The following is an 18158-nucleotide window of genomic DNA, read 5'->3' as shown; positions in this document are numbered from 1 at the left end:
AGCGGATGGAAGGAGATCTAAGATGAACAAAGGAGACCACTTAAGAGACTTTCAGGAGGTGGTCATGGCTTGGACTAAGATTTGGGGCAAATTTAAAATAGAGCCAAAGGGACCTGCTGATGGATGGGATGCATTACGAGGGCTAGATCTGTGACTTTATGTGACCCGCTGCAGCAGGTGTGCAGACACTTGCTTTCTTGAAATGTCCTTGATGTTGCTTTTGTTGTTGTTGTTATTGTTTTTGCTTTGTTTTAATTTCTTTCCATCTCTGTGATTAAAGCAGGCTGAAGTTAATGAATCTCTGCGCTGAAGTGGATTGTTTAACTGTAGATATGAGTAGAACTGACAGTTCTAAGTCTAATTCCAACAATGGGAATTTTGGCCTTTCTGAGCTTCAGTTTCCTCAATTATAAAGTAAGAAAACCCGCTAGCTTTGCAAGTCTGGGCCTCTCCTACCAAAAGCTATGGTATTGGTGTCAGTTTGGTCAAAGGCTTTCCCAGTTGGTACAGCCCCCTGGGACAGGGAAGGAATTAGTTCAGTTGACTGCAAGAAGTGAATTTTTTTTTTTTTTTTTTTGAAAAAGGAAGGAAATTTTAAATTTTTTATGTTGATTGGCTTGGTTTCCATTGAGATCAAGGATTATTCCAGCAAGTTGAGAGTTATAAAACACGAGCTATCTGTTACCGTATTTTATTTTCCACACTAAAAAAGCGTGTGTTTTCAGATAAATTTCAATTTATCAATCTTTTGTGTTTCATCTTATAACCATTTTACTAAAAATTGTTTGACTCACGTGGTCTTCAGGTTGGGGAAGGCTAGGACAGACGGCACCGCAGAGTGCTTAAAGCAGGGTCTCAGAGGCAGACTGCCTCGATGTGAAACCCAGCTTTGCCACTTACTGTGTGATCTTGGGAAAATTACTGGCCCTCTCTGTGCTCGATTTCCCTGTCTCTAAAATGAGAATAACAGTAGTACTTCCCTCAGAGCCTCAGAATTGCTGGGATAATCAAATGAGTTAATGTCCAATGAGCACTTAGAACGTTGCCTGACACATAGAAACCCCAACTAAGAGCCCCTTATAATTATTATTTTTATCTCTACTCAAATACTGTACCTACCTCTATTTTTAAAGAATTTGAAAAATACTTGGTATTTGAAATCTCTGCGATTATTTCAAGGAATTTAATAGCAAAATGATACCTGGGCCTTGGAACTGTCATTTAGGATGGACCACTTGGGAAATGTGCCTTTTTAAAACATCGTGGATTTTCAAATCTGAAAGAACTCAGTTCATCCTGCTCTGCTCATTTAGTGCTCCTAAGTATTTGTGGAAATTCTTTCTGAGCTTACATTCATACATCTGTCAAATAAAGATTAACTTCTTGAGGTTGCTGTTAGGACTAAAAGAGATAATACATGCAAAGTGCTAGAAAATATATTAATATTACATTCTTTACCTCTCCACCCTCAGTCAAAATTTGTGTGACTTAAGCGGTGTATGTGAAATTTAACATGATGCCTTCAGGATTCAGAAAAGAAATAAGGATTCAGAAATGAAATGTCTGTGGAATACACGTGGATAAGAGTTGCTTATGGCCGGGCATGGTGGCTCACGCCTGTAATCCCAGCACTTTGGGAGGCTGAGGCGGGTGCATCACGAGGTCAGGAGTTTGAGACCAGCCTGGCCAATATGGTGAAACCCCGTCTCTACTATAAACACAAAAACACTAGCCAGGCGTGGTGGTGCGCGCCTGTAGTCCCAGCTACTCAGGAGGCTGAGGCAGGAGAATCACTTGAACCGAGTAGGCAGAGGTTGCAGTGAGTGGAGATTGCACCACTGCACTCCAGCCTGGGCAATAGAGGGAGACTCCATCTCAAAAAAAAAAAAGAGTTACTTACAAGAAAACAAGGCCATTCATGGTGACATTGTCCCTGTGAGCAAAGAGGACCAATGATGTCCCTGAGCTGTGGACACCACTAGCCTCCTATACCCAGCCTTTGCAGGACCACCCTACAGCCTCTCACCCCAGCCCCGGAACAACCACATTTTTGACTGGTGGTTCCTCAGTCTCCTAATTGCAGAACATTTCGTACCAATGGGCTTGAGGAGGTGGAAAGTTCCCCTATTCATTCCATGAGATTTTCAAAATTGGCTTGCTTTGTGTATGGGATTTTTATTTTTTTAATATGGACTTTGTATTTTAAAAGTACATTTGAGAAAGGGCAGTGCCATATAACATTTCGTTATTATTGACTACTTTGTCACATGTCACCGAGAGGTAAAAGCAGCATTGCTTAGAAGAAAGAGCACAGCCCAGCGAGTCAGGACAACAGGGCCAACCCAAGTGCACCCTCACCAGTCAGGAGACGCTGACTCGGTCATTTCCCCTCTCCGTTTTCTTAACTCTAAATGGAAGATATTGAACGAGATGGTTTCTAAGGCCTTAATTCCATCTATAATCCTTTGATGTATGAACACCAGAGGAAGCTCCTGGTGGTCTCTCCCCTCGGGACTGGACAGAACAGGAGAATGGCCGACTGCTGGGCCTTCCTCAGAGCCCTCTCTGCCAAGTGCCTTACCAATGCCCTCTTGATCAATTAAGGGAACACAGCGTCAGAATACTGGAAGGAACCATTTTTCTTTGACTTGTTTAATACATTTCTGTTTCAGACCCTATCATGGTAAGTGTTCTGGCCATTTTAACAGACATAAACAGAAAAAATGAGAACTCATCCTCTAATTTTGTCTGTGGTTATAGAAAGAATATCAAACAGACTGATGGAACTGTTGGGAGTCTTAAGAAAAGAGATAGTTTGTCGTTTCAAGCATAGCCTGGCAAATATCTGTCCTCTGCAAATTAAGTCAGAAGTTCAATTGCACATGTGAGGCCTGGGGCTGCCTGAGCCGGACATGTAAGTGCCATGTGGGAGGGGAGGATCCTTGGCCAACAGCATTCTGGAATACCACTGGCTAAGTGTCCTGGCCATGAAATCAGGTGTTATATAGATTAAAGCCAGTATTTGTGTGTTTTATGAGGAATTAGGCAGTAACGCTTTTAAGCAGTTAGAAACTATTATTTTCCTCCTAGAAGCATCCTTTCCAAAAGGCAAACAGCCGCTAGCACGCTTTATGGGATGTGCTTTCTCTGTGTATTTACCGAAAGACCATCACACTTTTGCCTCAGTTGTCATGCTCATTTTTGGTTTCTGACCTTTATGGAAATGAAGAAAATAATTAACTCTGCCTGCTTGTGGTCTAGGACAGAAGCTGTCACTGCATGTTTTATGGTAAAATCGCTTGAGAGGAAGCAGCTGCATGCGAGCCTGATGGTCCCGCCATTGTACGGCCGGCCCCCTGATTTCTGGAGGAGGTCATGCTTTTTCACGGGTTCATGGCCAGCCAGTTACCTTTTGTCACATTTTTGTTCTTCCTTTATAATTTTGTCAAACTGAGGGGGAAAAGAAAAAAAAAACAAAAAGCTGCCACAGTTGCAGAAAGCAAACTGGAATCTGGTGCTGCCATTAAGCACATCTGTATTTCCATGGCAAAGTGTACAAGTTTGAATGACTTTTTCTTAACAAAATCCCTAGTGTTTGTCTTCGTTCTTAGAAAGGGAAGCAGCCTCCGCTGTAGTCATTCCTTACTTGAACATGCTAAGAAACCCTCCCAGCCTTCCTTAGCAATAGAGAAACTCTTACCGGGAAGGGGTCCTGATCCAGACTTTAAGAGAGGGTTCTTGGATCTCACCCGAGGAAGAATTCAGGGCAAGTCTGCAGTGCAAAAAAGTAAATTTATGAAGAAAGTAAAACAGTGAAACAACAGCTGCTCCATAGACAGAGTAACGCATTCCCAAGAGTAAGAGGAAGAACACGTTCATCCTAGATGCAATACGTGTTTATATACAGAATCAAAAAAAAGATCATGGGGACATGCTGCTCTGCTACATGGGTTTGTGACAAAGGATTAATTTTCTTAATTACTATATTTTGCACGTATCGATATTATTATCTTTAGAGCAAAATTAGGAATGCTTCTGTTCTCAAGATATTGGGATATCAGGACACTCCTGAGTCTGGCCTGTTTAGTAAACGTCATCAGTCTGTTCCCTTTACCATAAACATCCAGAGGCTAGGAATGCCTAACTTTCTGGGAACACAACCCAGCAGGTCCCAGCCTCATTTTTCCCAGCCCTCACTCAAGATGGAGTCGCTCTGGCTCAAATGCCCAAACCATCATTCTGAGTAAACTATCGCAAGGACAGAAAACCGAACACTGCACGTTCTCACTCATAGGTGGGAACTGAACAATGAGAACACCTGGACACAGGGTGGGGAACATCACCCACTGGGGCCTGTCATGGGGTGAGGGGAGTGGGGAGGGATGGCATTAGGAGATATACCTAATGTAAATGACGAGTTAACGGGTGCAGCACACCAACGTGGCACATGTGTACATATGTAACAAACCTGCATGTTGTGCACATGTACCCTAGAACTTAAAGTATAATAATAAAATTTTTTAAAAAATTAAAAAAAACAAACCATCTCTGGAACCATTGTGCAGATTTCATAAGCTACAAAGCCTTGTATCTCAGTCCCCACAGATATTTTAATGAAGCTGTTCTTCAGTACTGACTTGAATTTGGGGTCCACCTCCCTTGTTGTAGGTATGGGCCAGCCTGGACCAGAGGTTAAGCTGACTTGGTCACTCCCTCTAGAAGTAAAGCTTTTTCCTTGCGTCAGGTCTATATACGTCAGTTCTTTCTCCGCTTGGGATAGGATCTTTCCAAGCAAGCTCCTTGACTGCTCCTGCAAAGAAACCCTGGCTTTGTCCTATGACTAGGATGAATATAGTCTAGACTCAGGCTTGATGTCCATGGAAACCAAGAGAAGAACCAGGTGAAAGGAAGAGTCTCTCCAACTCCTCCAGGTGGTGACTTTCAGAGGAGCATCTTCCTGGGTCACCTCTTATCCTTTGGCCCTCACACTACATCCCAGTGGAGGTCAAAACCAGGACTCAACAAAAGAGGCTAATACTCTCAGACCCAGCGGTATTCGTGGGATTTTGGCCTTTCCCCAAAACCTCACTGTTACCAAGCAGAGGAATTCCTGCACGCTGGCTGAGGAGAACTAACTTTTTTATTGATACATTCCCGAGGAGGGGACAACCTTCCGTGCATGCTGTTGATAACTGAGTGTAACAGATTCCCTGGTGGACTCTGAAGGCTCTGGCTTGGGATTACTTTAGCCATAAAACTGCCTCATTACCAAGTCCTTCTAGTGCTTCTGGAGCTCAGCTCCCTTGGAAAGTGTCCAAATCAAAGCTACCTTTATACCATACTCCTTTGTGTCCTGATGTCCTGAATAGTGAGATTATCGGCTACACCCACCTGCTCCTGCATTTCCTTCCTGCTCAATTTAAATAAACAATGAGCTGTTTTTCTTCTTGACTAACAGCCAGTCTATACAACAGCAGCAGGAAGATTACTTTCTATCTGTATGCAAATAGATACATAGCTGAGTTCTCTCCAGTCCCCGGGAAAAGACCCTTCTAACTAAATGACTTATGCTTCTGTTTCTTCATGTATAAAATTAGTGGCTTGGTGCTAAATAACCTCAATCCCCTTCTGGCTGTATACTTCCACGTCACACACACACACACACACACACACACACACACACACACACACAAACTGGGGAGGATAAAATTTGCACACACTCAACAATTAGAGAAAAAGCAAAGTAGTACATGTTTAAACGTTCAATAAATACTCAACTCCCTACTATGATACCCACGTTTCTTCTCAACTTAATGTATTTTTTTTGAAACAGAGTCTCACCCTGTCCCCCAGGCTGGAGTGCGATGGCACGATCTTGGCTCACTGCAGCCTCTGCCTCCCAGGTTCAAACGATTCTCCTGCCTCAGCTTCCCGAACTTGGTGAGGGGCTTATTCTCTCTCCCTGCACCGTAGACCTTTAGGCAATAGAAATACCCACCCACTAAGCAATCCCCAAAGCATTCTACACTTACCTGCTCCTGACAGCCAAGTTCATACACTCCCCACTGATCCAAATGCTCTTTATCCTTCGACTTTAGGTGATTCCCACCCAGTCTTCAAAGATCTGCTCAATCATCACTCCCCCTGAAGGCAGAAAGTCTGGCTATCTTTCTGAGTATTCATGGCCCCTTGCTCAGACCTATAGCACAACACTTGAAGTACAGTAGCATGGCTTACTGTGTATGCAGCTGCCTCCACCAACTAGACTGAGAACTGTTCAGATTTCACTTTTTTCTACCCTACGAACTAGTACCACACTAATTGTAACAAAGTTCTCAATGATATTCACTGGGTATACCTTGAATATATTTTCTTAGGGAAATTTTTTTTACATAAACATGTTGAGGCTTACGTTTAACACATACACTCAGTTGTATGTCTAAAGTCAGTGGTACAGGATAAGCAAATGGAAATATGGGTGAGCTTTGGTTCTAGGCGAATTAGGTCATTTTCATTACTTGGAGATTCTAGAGGATCAGTTTACTGAAGATTCAGGTAATGGGGCTAGATGTCAAGGGACAAGTCATATTCTACCTTAAATTGCCATTGTGATTTAAACATGTTTCCCCCTTTAGCAGTGTTTTGTCTAGCAATGATTAAATTATAAACCACATGGATATCTCGCTGGCCAACAGGAAACTGGGCAGATCTTCAGTCTTTCCGGATCCTCCGTGCCAGCATCATTTTACGTCTTTTGTTTGAAGATGAACAGAGCTGGCTCTGCCTTTCTTCCTTTCTTTCCCCTTTTCTTATTCCTTCCTTCAATGAAGACACTAAGTCAATGAAGACACTAAGCATGAATCTTTTAAAGGTTTCTGTAGTCCTTCCGTAAGCAACTGATGAATGCCCACTATGTTCGCTGCACAACTGCAACACAAATAGGGAAGGAAAAAGATTGTTTGGGCAATGCTGTCGAAGAGATTCTTTTTTCACTTGGAAAATGATTATTTATTTAACAACATTTCTTGGCTTTCTTCTATGTGCAAAGGCACTCTAGGAGACGGAGACTGATAAGGCTTGGTTTTCGACCATCAAAGCCTTTCGAGGTTTAAACAATGGTTTTCAAATTTCAAGTCATGAAATCAACTTAGCGCATTAGGAAGAACGTTTGTATTTATTTTGAATGGCATAGAATAGAAGACGTCCAAGTACCTCCCACAGAGTGAGGTATTATCACATGAAAATTATTTCTCCGTGTATGTGTGTGCACTGGGTCACAAAGAAAACTGTGTTTATTTCCATAGGACACAGTTAAAAATTTAGAAGCCTGCTGATTCAGAAGAATGAACGAACATGGACCTGAATTACCACATTTTAGGTTTTAACAAATTGAATGGAAGTAGGCATGGGGGACTCAATGTCAAGTTAATAAAGCATCAAAGATCCAAATTGCCAACATTGCATCATGTCCTTGCCGCTTCTTTTGAGTTGATGGAGATACAGTTGTAGAGAAGAAAAAGATCCATGCTATGTGTGTGCCGGCACGGATGGTATTTTATGGGGATGCAGCTGGCTGCAGATTCCAGCCAATGACCTGGTGTGACCTCTTGTTTCAACTGAGGGGCATACTGGCTTCATACTGACAAAGCTTAGTGACCAGTTCCCCAGCCAGCAGTCCACCAGTGAAAAATAGGAACATTTCAGAGAACAGCAGGAAATGCTAGTTGTTTTAGTCCTGTCTCCCACAGCTATTTCAAAAACAAAGTCTTATCCTGGGATTGAGAAAGGGTGTAGCTTTAGAGGAGGTGTGTTTTTCTCCATTCTGTTATGTAATCAAGCATCCAAGCTGGCACCATGTTTGCTGAATGGAGACATATCAAATCATTTTCTGCTTTTTTTAACAGGCAGAATATGCATGTATTTCAATTGATAAAAATCCCCATGATTATGTTATTTCTATTCCAGTATTTTTCTTGGTTGTGGAACTACAGTAGGAGCCCTCCTGTCCTTTAATAACACTATGCTCTGCTAGAAGTGGGGAAGCCAAGTTCATTCTGCCATCCCTTTTCACCTCAAACCTCCTTTTCACCTGAGAGCAGACCCTCGTAGGATTCCTAGACCACTGTCTATGTGTGCAGGAATGAGTAACAAAAGGAAGGTTTCTTCACTTATAAGATGGGTGGAGGTGGCTGGGCGCAGTGGCTTATGCCTGTAATCCTGGCACTTTGGGAGGCCAAGGCAGGTAGATCACAAAGTCAAGAGATCGAGACCATCCTGGCCAACATGGTGAAACCCCGTCTCCACTAAAAATACAAAAATTAACTGGGCTTGGCGGCACGTGCCTGTAATCCCAGCTACTTGGGAGGCTGAGGCAGGAGGATCGCTTGAACCCAGGAGGTGGAAGTTGCAGTGAGCTGAGATAGCACCACTGCACTCCAGCCTGGTGACAGAGCAAGACTCCATCTCAAAAAAAAAAAAAAAAAAAGGTGACTGGAGGGGAGAGGCAATTATGAGGACTCTTTGGACCACACAATGTCAGTATCCTTTCCTACTGTCAGTAATGCATGATAAACAGGGTTGTAAGCAGAAAAAAATGCAACATTTTGGTTTCGTGCTCCAGGGATCAGTCACAGGCTAGCTAGACCATGATGGGAATCTGTTGTTTCTCATGATGTACGAGGCAGGGAGAGCGCGTCTTACTTTTCTTTCATTTCCACGCTTGCCCTTTGAAGACTCTGTTTGGAGCCAACAAAGCGATACATTTGACACATCCATAATGACAGATCAAGAGTGCCAGAGAAATCTCCAAGCACCTAGAACTGCAAAATGAGAATGAAGCTGTAGAAATCATCAAATCCAACTTCTTGTCTCCAGATCTTTTTGTTCCTGACATTACCGATTACCTGTGAGCTGGGAAGGACTCTGAAGCCGGGATCAGGTACAAGTCCTCACCTCTTCTCTCTCTCAACCCTGCTATCCTTTGTAAGCTGCAAACCCTGACAGACATTTTGCAACCCATCAATTCCAGAAACGTAATGATTACAATATGTTCTATAAGCTTTAAGTTAGACTCTACGGAACTTAAGGTGAAGCACAGCAGTAACCACAGCATAGTAGTAGTGAACTTGAATTCCAACAAAATATCTGTGTGCTTAAGTACTTAACTACATAATTATATAATCATTACGAGACATTTCTCCTTCAGAATTTTATATATGGCTGACTTTACCTGTTTATCTCCAATCACCAGTCTCCTGAAGAGAGTTAGAGTTTGATATTCTCCTATCTTAACCACTGAGCATAGTTTCTCTCATCCATTCATTCCTTACCCATTCATTAAGTTTTTATTTGGTGCAGCATAGGAGACCAAGTTGTACCTGCTATGAAGCTGAAACAGCTAGAGTTCTACCCTCAAAAGTTTACATTGTAGTTGGGAAGATAAATCATGTGCATAGATAACAATACTAAAAGGCAAAAATCGTAAAATAAAAATGCTTTATGGCATTTTAACGAAGAGAGAGAGTACTTCAAAATATAAGGCTCAGAGAAAGATCATGAGGGCAATTGTATATGAATTGAATCTTAAAGGCCAGGACGTGTAAAAATGAGAGATAACATTCTAGGTAGTGGATAAACAGTGCCAGAAGAAATTCCAGGGACTATTTGGTTAGTGGGAAGCAGTTTATATGGACTGAAGAATGGGGTCTAACAGTGAAAGTATGCGATATCGGTTGGAATAGCAGCTTTGAATCATCCAATACCAGGCAACAGAGCTCCAACTGAATTCTAGATGATGGGAATCTGTGGAAGGTGTTTGGGTAGAAAGGAGTGATTTGATCAGAGACAAATGTTTGTGGTTAAAGATTCCATTCTACACCACAAACACCATCTGTTTCATGCAGTTTTGGACAACTCTACAATATATAGGTATCTTGGTGGCTGTAATTGTCAAACAACACATGGCAAACACATTCCTTCTCTCATTCCTCCTGTTAGCATTGTTAAACGCATTAAAATGGCCATGCCATATTTTGTATGCAAATGATCTCATGTTCCTTACCACAAGCCTACAAAGTGTATCCTATTGTATAGGCAATGCGACCCATGCTCAAGAAGGTTGGGTGATTTGTGATCTGGTCACAAAACTGGTTAGTGATAAAGTAGACTTGGCATCTGCTCCCTTCAAACCTGGAGAATTTCCCATGATATGACAGGGTTCCCCGCACATATTCTCATTGTACTACTAACCACAAGTCCTGTAAAATATTATGGACCTTTTGATGTGTAAAACATTAGAATAGGTAAAGAAGAGAAAGCTCTTACTGCAGAAATTTAAAGTGTTTCCCTGGGAAACTGATACTTCTGAAAAATGCAGGTATATATGCTTTTATATACTCAGGGAAGACCATTTGATTGGCCCTTCAGGGCATTTTCAAAATACTTTTTCCTCCAAATGACTCCGTAAGATAGACAAGGTAGATATTATTTTCCCTGTGGCAAATAAGAATATCAGGGCTAATGAATTTGCCCCAAATCATGCTGGGACTGAAACTTGGGTAGGTCTTGTAGCTTGTAATTCAAAGCTACTTTCACTGCCTCTAGATCTGTATCACCATTGAAGATGATTGAGATGATTCAATAGTGTGTTGTTATAGAGTGCATGCAATTAGGACATATAATTCACTCAGTGGTTCTGCATACTGATCAACCACATCTTTTAAGTTTTCCTGGGACAGATCTCTGTTGGGCTTTTGGAATGCACTATGGGGTCTATGAATGAAAGTATGGGATATAGGTTGGAATAGTAACTTCGAGTCATACAGTACCAGGCAAGAGAGCTTCAACTTAATTCTAGATTATGGGAATCCATGGAAGGTGTTTGGGCAGAAAAGAGTGATTGGGTCAAAGACAAACGTTTGTGGTTAAAGATTCCATGTCAGAATATGATGCTTAGGAGCAACAGTACCATTTATCCTCCTCGTGGCTTAAATGTTTTAAAATATTCAAGATCAAGAGTCCACTTATTCATATTCCCCCTTTATACAGAAAGAGGAAAGGGAAGAGTGGCATACAAAGAGACCAACCAGTACCATGAATGCTTTGGGACGTTTGCTATTACATTCAGTGGTGGGGGGAAAAGAAGTGCTTTTGCATAAAGCACTCAGCTGGAGTAGAAGTGAAGGAAAGAAAGGAAGGTAGACATAGGCTGGGCTCTTCTCCCAGCAGGTAAAGAAAGAACGTCATTCCCTGGTGCAGCCTGCATCCAGCCAAGGCCTCGGTTTTTGAGTTGTTAACACAATTTTTATTAATTAATTTATATTTCATTTAAATGATAATGCATGCATACACTTTTACTCTAAAAACTGTAAATAACAATGATGGAGCTGACACCTCTGTTGATCAGCACTCAACCTCAGTCTTCCCCAGAGCTAACCTCATTTATCAGTTTCAGATATATCCATCCAGGAAGTTGTCTATAAATTTACCTGTACATTACGTGTGCATTTAGAAATATGCAAGTTTACTTTGATGGTGGACTTTTTTTTACATCTCATTAAATATATTAAGAAGTCAGTTACCTTAGAATACTGTGTAAATTAGAGCGTTAACCCCATTAACCTGATTTCTATGCCCCATAGCTCATTTAAAAGCCAATCAGTGGCCTGCAGCACTCAAATACTTCACACGGCATTGATTTTGTATTCTTAATAATGCCCAAAGAAGCAATCTTGTTCTGCAATTCCAGTTTAACTCCTAATAAACTGATATTTGGAAGGAAGTGACAGATAATACACAAAAAAAATTCAATTCTGTGAGCAAGAAAACGACCATTAGTGTCAAAATGCTGTCTGCTGCCCTGGAGGAAAAAGCATAGGCAGCTGTAGCACACACCATTGATGGATGGCAGGATGATCGATTTAGAACTGTTACTGAACAAAACTGGTCCTTATTCTGAGATAAAGAGAAAATGTTTCAAAGATCTCATTTAAAAGCCAAATCAAATGAAATCTTTAGGACAACAGATATCTCATTTTTGCATTTATATATTCTTTCAATAACGTAAATATTGTCAGTTAACATAAGAAAAAGGGTTACCATGGTGTTTTCTCTCCAGAATTCCTAGGATGGCTTCAGTTTGTAGTATGGTATTAGGAAAATTGAGCACCATCACTGTTTGTTCCATTTCTTCGTGATTAATATTCATTGCCAACACCCTGGCATGTGAAGTGATTGTTCCTTGATTCATGGTGCACGTGTGGGCAGCAGCAAACACTGAGGAAGCGCCATAATTTTAGGCCGTTTACAAAGAGCCAGCTACCAGAGCAGATTGCTCAGAGGCCATCCACCCACATTGTGCTCCATGACACCCTGACTCTCTGCTGCTGTAACATTGACCCGAGGTGTCTACTTTAGTAATGAGCAAAGATTAAGGGAGAACATGTTGTGTGGCTTTTCACTAGTCCCTACGAGTTGAGGATGACTTCAAATTTGATAGAGGCTTTGCACACTTAACTTGGATTTTTCTTTTGATATCAGCCTCTCCTTGAATAGTAGCAATATGGTATGTGTTAGAGGAGGTGACAATTTGACAGAAGATTCAGAAGGCACTGTGAGCTATTATGCTCTGGAGATGAATTTAAAAGGGATGTGGGATTTGGTAGGGCATGTTGAATTTTGGTAAAACAATTACATTGGTTACCAATGATCGAGTGGGATTGACTGTAGAGTTTCATTGTGTGCAGATACTCAACTTTCAGCTATCTCTAAGGAGGAAAAAGAGAGAGTAAAACTCTATTACCTGTTGACTTGCTGTTTTTCATTAGGCCCACAGACCCCAAATAGTTTTTCTGCCACGAAAAGAAGTCCCGTACAGTTACAAAACTATATATCTATGTATAGAGACACATACATACACATATGCATACACACATTACATATAGTTTGTTTTGTCTGGAAATATGTATACATTGTGAAATGGCTAAATCAAGCTAATTAGCATATGCATTACCTCACTTATTATTATTTTTTTATTTATTTTTTATTATTATACTTTAAGTTCTAGGGTACATGTGCATAACGTGCAGGTTTGTTACATATGTATACATGTTGCTGTGCTGCACCCATCAACTCGTCAGCACCCATCAACTCATCATTTACATCAGGTATAACTCCCAATGCAATCCCTCCCCCCTCCCCTCTCCCCATGACAGGCCCCAGTATGTAATGTTCCCGTTCCCGAGTCCAAGTGATCTCATTGTTCAGTTCCCACCTATCAGTGAGAACATGCAGTGTTTGGTTTTCTGTTCTTGTGATAGTTTGCTAAGAATGATGGTTTCCAGCTGCATCCATGTCCCTACAAAGGACACAAACTCATCCTTTTTTATGGCTGCATAGTATTCCATGGTGTATATGTGCCACATTTTCTTAATCCAGTCTGTCACTGATGGACATTTGGGTTGATTCCAAGTCTTTGCTATTGTGAATAGTGCCGCAATAAACATACGTGTGCATGTGTCTTTATAGCAGCATGATTTATAATCCTTTGGGTATATACCCAGTAATGGGATGGCTGGGTCATATGGTACATCTAGTTCTAGATCCTTGAGGAATCGCCGTACTGTTTTCCATAATGGTTGAACTAGTTTACAATCCCACCAGCAGTGTAAAAGTGTTCCTATTTCTCCACATCCTCTCCAGCACCTGTTGTTTCCTGACTTTTTAATGATCGCCATTCTAACTGGTGTGAGATGGTATCTCATTGTGGTTTTGATTTGCATTTCTCTGATGGTCAGTGATGATGAGCATTTTTTCATGTGTCTGTTGGCTGTATGAATGTCTTCTTTTGAGAAATGTCTGTTCATATCCTTTGCCCACTTTTTGATGGGGTTGCTCGAACTGGGTGGAGCTCACAGCAGCTCACTTATTATTTCTTTGTGATAAGAACACTTAAAATTTTCTCTCTTAGCAATTTTCAAGTATACAATAAATTGTTATTCAGCATAGTCACCATGCTTCCTATAGTTCTCTTGAATGTATTCCTCCTGTCTAACAGAAATTTTGTATCCTTTGATCAACATCTCCCCAAACTCACCCCACCACCCACCATATATGTCTGTTTAGACTGAGACTTGGGAGGTATAAATGGGAGGTTCTATACGTGAATATAGAAAAATCAAGGTTTAGGGATTTGATATTTTTGGTGAACTCAATATGAGTCATTAATACAATGCACTTATTTGTTACAGCAGATGTGATTCCAAACTACAAGAAAAGAAATACAATATCTAGAATAAAGGAGGTGATAGCACACCCTATCTCCACATGGATCAAACTATACCTGTTCACTCAGAGGCTACATTTAAGAATAAATTTGGTGGATTAGGCCCTAAGAAGTAGCACTGGGACCAGTGGATGACATTTTAACTCAAATTCAAGAAGAATTTCCTGAGCGTTAGAGCTATATACTGGCAAAATGGGTGGCCCTTGCTAATCTTTACCTAGTGTTTATGATAGAACAAACTATGATTTGTTGTTATTCTATTTAATAAACATTTCTTCCAATAAGTAGACTCTATTATTATCAAGCCCACTTTATGGATAGGGATACTGAGATGCAGAAAGACTAAGTATCTTACCCTGAATTATTGGCGAGTAAGTGGCATAGCAGGTAGTCACCCCTTATGAACCTGATTTTAAAGCCCAGGCTCCTAACCCAAACACTGATACTCATTTTGATAACTGTGGACAGAAGAAGTAGAGGGGTGGAGAAGATGGCCAGAACTTTGTAGATGGAATGCAATGTGAACTAAGGAAAGAAGGCTTATTAAAAGATACCTTAATTTTTTTTCCAACCGCCAGATGCAAGCAGGATTTCATCTGCCTTGAAAGGACTGGTCCATGTTCAAGATGGCAGAGGTCACAGATGGGCTGAATGGCATATTTGCAGATAAGAGATTGTAATCAATTCACAGTAAATTTTCCATTACACTCTATTTAGTAACAGTGTAAAGAAGTTACACAATGCATATGAAAGAGCCAGTTAACAAGGAGAAACTAGAAAACTGTAGGAAATGCTTCCTTTCTCAGGTGTTCAGTGAGTAAATAGAACTTTATATAAAACAAGAGGTAGCAAACCAGCAGCTTATGAGCCAAATTAGGATTTCAACTCACTGACATTGTTTTGTTTTCATTTGATTTTTACCCGGCTAGGTTTTTATTTTTGTTTTGTTTTGGTTTTGGTTTTGTTTTGTTTTTAATAATTACTTGTCAATATTTTTAAATGAAGATATTTACAAGTTTTTCTTGAAAAGTCCAACCTGGTCCTGCTGGGCCTGAATCCACAGGTTGAAAGTCTTGTGTCTCCAGGAGGCTCCACCATGCCCAGTTCTCTTTGTTTTTTTGTTTTTTGGAGAGACCGAGTCTCGCTCTGTCGCCCAGGTTGGAGTGCAGTGGTGCGATCTCGGCTCACTGCACGCTCTGCCTCCCGGGTTCACACCTTTCTCCTGCCTCATCCTCCCAAGTAGCTGGGACTACAGGTGCCCACTACTACGCCCAGCTAATTTCTTGTATTTTTAGTAGAGACGGGGTTTCACCATGTTAGCCAGGATGGTCTCGATCTCCTGACCTCGTGATCCGCCCACGTCGGCCTCCCAAAGTGCTGGGATTACAGGTGTGAGCCACCGCGCCCAGCAGCCCAGTTCTCTTGTGTGTTGCTTATACAAGTCAGCATTGCTGCGGTGCATCACCACCCCCCCCCCCACCAGCTCTCATGTAGTTACTTGAGCTTGGATCCACCATTTGTGCCAGCTTTAAGAATATTTGTTTGTGCTTACTTGAGTTCCTGAAATGAACACGTCATAATTTTATTTCTGAAAACATTTCTTAAAGAGACGTTGTAAACAACTTAGTAAATCTAAAGAAGAACAAAACAGCTAACAGCTTAGGTCTTGCATACCGAATTATAGCCTCTGGCCTGTTTTCATGGCTTCACCATTAATGTTTGTGTATCATGGCCATTCAGTTTCAGATGGGTTCTTGCTTACTCTTTTTAACTACATATTATTTTTGTTTTTCCAAAGTATCATTCTTAAGCATTGCCTTTATAGAAGTAGATCTTAAGTTAGTATTGATTCTACAAAATAAAAGTCTGGTATAGAGTAGTTTGTCAATGGAAGGATAGATGGGAAGATTTGTTAAATGCATACTAACAAAGCTTCAACTGTTGAAGAAGACAATGTATCTCCATAGGCTTATCTCAGGTCGATGATTTTAAAGTGAAACGTACAACTTTTTTTTTCTAAAAAGCTATGATTTAATAGACATTTTCTGGGCCAGGGCTTTTGTGGATACCATAAATTTGTGATTTGTTTCCTTGTGAATTTTCTTTCCCACATAGATGGTAGCATCAATGTCATTTTTAAAGTAACTTCCAGAAAATGCTTTCTCTTGAAAGGACTATAACAAAAATTATATTCTTGGGACTACTATAGTTACTGGCTGTTTGAGACTTGAACATTTATCTAGTCATAAAGGGAAAATTATTACTCCTAGTAGGCATCTACTAATTTGTTGTTACAAGTTTGAAAAAATCCAACAGACTTTATCGAAATTCAATCAAACTGATTGCCTCAGTATCACAGAAAGGATTCTTAGTCTAATGCACCAATGGATAAGCCAATAAAAAATACAATAGTACTGCCACCTTTGCCAAATTACGAGAAAAAACTGAGACAGGTTTCCCCAACAGCAAATGAGCAAATGGCAGAGTGATATGGACAATTCATGGTAAGTGCTAATTCAGAGGAACAGCAAATATAAATCAGCATTTCCCGAAGTGAATTGTGAGGAAGGAATACCCAAGGATATTAAGAAATGTTATACCCACAATTATTTTTAAACCTATGATCATATAAGTTTGGGAAACAGTGACTTAATGAAGCCAAACATTTTCCTTTGCTACAGTATTTCTCTGAGTTTTTATTATGTTACTATGTGACTATAAATGGTGAATTCCCAGGAAAGGTAAGTGGCATAGACTAATGCTTACAAGAAGTCCAGTTTTGATAGAACATCTTGTAAGATGAGTGCTCTATATAAACGATCTTATTTATTGATTAGGATTAAGTTCAGCTGCAGGAGACAGAATGCTAAGCTTCAGTAATAGTGATTTTTCTCTCTCTTACACGTAAAAAGGTTTAGAAGCAGGCTAAGATGATATGCCATCTCCATGTAAGGACCCAAAGCTCCTTCTGGTGTTCTACTCTGTCCATCATAGAATTTGATCCGCATTGTTATTGTCTAATATGGCTGCTGGAGCTCCACCCATCACATCTGTATTTCAAAAATAAGATGAAAGTGAGGGTGTTGTGTCACTTTTCTTTTAAAGGAGACTTTCCAGAAGTAGATTCAACACTTCCTTTTATTTCTCATTCCTGACTGCTAGAAAGATAGGAAATGCTGTCTTTCCACTAGATGGTTGCATGCACAGCTGAAAATAGAGGATTTCTTTATTTCAGAGAGAAAGGGAGAATGGATATTTTGTAGGCCATAAGAATCTATGCCATGTCTCAGAAATCACTAAAATAGATCTTCAAAATAATACATAAACATTTATATTTGATGTCGATACATTTAATTATTATTTACAATGGCCTTAGTTTGTTGTTTTACTGGCATTAATTTCTTAAAGTCATAACAAAAAAAAAGTGGAAGGGATAGGATGTAAGGTTGAACCACGTGGGAAAAATAAGTCAAGGAAAAATAACCACCAGGTGCAGAGGTTCACATCTGTACTCCCAGCACTTTGGGAGGCCGAGGTGGGTGGGAGCATCACTTGAGCCCATGAATTCTAGGCCAGCCTGGGCAACATAGTGAGACCTCATCCCTACACACACACAAACATACACACACACAGACACACATACAGAAACATACACAAAACTAGCCAGGTGTTGGTGGTGCACGCCTGTAGTCCCAGCTACTCTAGAGGCTGAGGTGAGAGGATTGCTTGAGCTTGGGATATTGAGGCTGCAGTGAGCTGTGATTGCACCACTGCACTCCAGCCTTGGCAATAGAGCAAGCACCAGTCTCAAAAAGAGAAGAGAAAGAGGAAAGAGGAGAGAAGAGGAGAGGAGAGGAGAGGAGAGGAGAAGAGAGGA

General features: G+C 40.7%; 1 protein-coding gene across 15 annotated transcripts in view; it reads left to right on the top strand.

Annotated features, from left to right (window-relative positions):
• CHRM3 (cholinergic receptor muscarinic 3) overlaps window positions 1-18158 on the top strand; it is a 516344-nt gene that overhangs the window by 434619 nt on the left and 63567 nt on the right. For 5 of the 15 annotated variants that reach the window (XM_074025987.1, XM_045391291.3, XM_074025980.1 and 2 more), the window contains one exon: window positions 8733-8938. The exons of the other annotated variants lie outside the window; for them this stretch is intronic. The gene's annotated coding sequence lies outside the window, so the exon portion shown is untranslated. The remainder of the gene's footprint in view (window positions 1-8732; window positions 8939-18158) is intronic. 15 annotated transcript variants of the gene reach the window in all.

The sequence above is a fragment of the Macaca fascicularis genome, chromosome 1, assembly GCF_037993035.2.
Source record: "Macaca fascicularis isolate 582-1 chromosome 1, T2T-MFA8v1.1".
Taxonomy (NCBI): domain Eukaryota; kingdom Metazoa; phylum Chordata; class Mammalia; order Primates; family Cercopithecidae; genus Macaca; species Macaca fascicularis.
Note: the sequence above shows the minus strand (reverse complement) of the source record. Positions and strands in the feature narration are given on the sequence as shown.